Below are 1,009 nucleotides of genomic sequence, written 5' to 3'. Positions count from 1 at the left end.
AATCACCTGGTTTTCTACATGAATTGGTCATAAAATGTGATCTGATCTTCATTTAAGTCACAAATGCAGTGAAACAAAATGTGATATGGTGTTAAAAGGAATCACATACCAACATGAAAACATCATCCCCAGAGTAAAATATGATGAAGGGAGCACCATGACCTTTGCTGCATCTGGGCCTGTACAGCTTGCCATCATGGAGGGGAAAATGGAGAGATGGCTGTCCTGTGGAAGTGTTGCATTGAAGTGCATGCTATTGTGCAGGTGTACCTAATAAAGTGGCCAGTGAGGGTGTATGAAAGCAAAGATTCTGTCCCTGTATCTTCTTCTCCTGCCAGATATGTACTCCATTACAAAACTGACAGTGACAAAACAATTTAAATACATAAATATTCACTCAGTAGTCCGCAAATATCACTGACCAGTGTTTGTGCATGGAAGAAAGAAAGAGTCTGGTCTTGTAACCAGCAGCAGTTATATAGCATAATTTGAATTTCCTAAACACCAGCTGCAGATCACCCCTGGCTGCATTCTGTAAGTAGGCTACAGATGGTGTGTCCTGACACACGCCAACACAGTGTGTCCATATTCATATCTATAGCTGCATACTGAGAACTAGTTTATTTATCTTATTTAAAAAATAATCTTCATTATACTCAATAAATTATTCAGAGTGAATTCCAGCAGATCAATTGTGGCTTTAAGGGTTAATTTTAAGGTGGTTACCTGATCTTGTGCTTCCCAGCCTATGTGCTCATCAGGAAAATTGGAAATACACCTGCAATAGCAATAAGGGGACAGTGATGCACCTGAGGAAAAATGCCTAACAAATGCAAATGAGGCGAGGCAGAAATTGCGCTGGCAGTAAAATAGAGCCCTTTTTGTTTCTCTATACTTGTGACTTAGATGAAGATCAAATCACATTTTATGACCAAATTATGTAGAAAACCAGGTGATTCCAAATGGTTCACTTACTTTTTCTTGCTACTGTACAGTATATTGTAATACT

Source organism: Monopterus albus, unplaced genomic scaffold (genome assembly GCF_001952655.1).
Source record: "Monopterus albus unplaced genomic scaffold, M_albus_1.0 scaffold36.1, whole genome shotgun sequence".
NCBI lineage: Eukaryota > Metazoa > Chordata > Actinopteri > Synbranchiformes > Synbranchidae > Monopterus > Monopterus albus.
The sequence above is the reverse complement of the archived record's forward strand: the minus strand, read 5'-3'. Positions refer to the sequence as shown.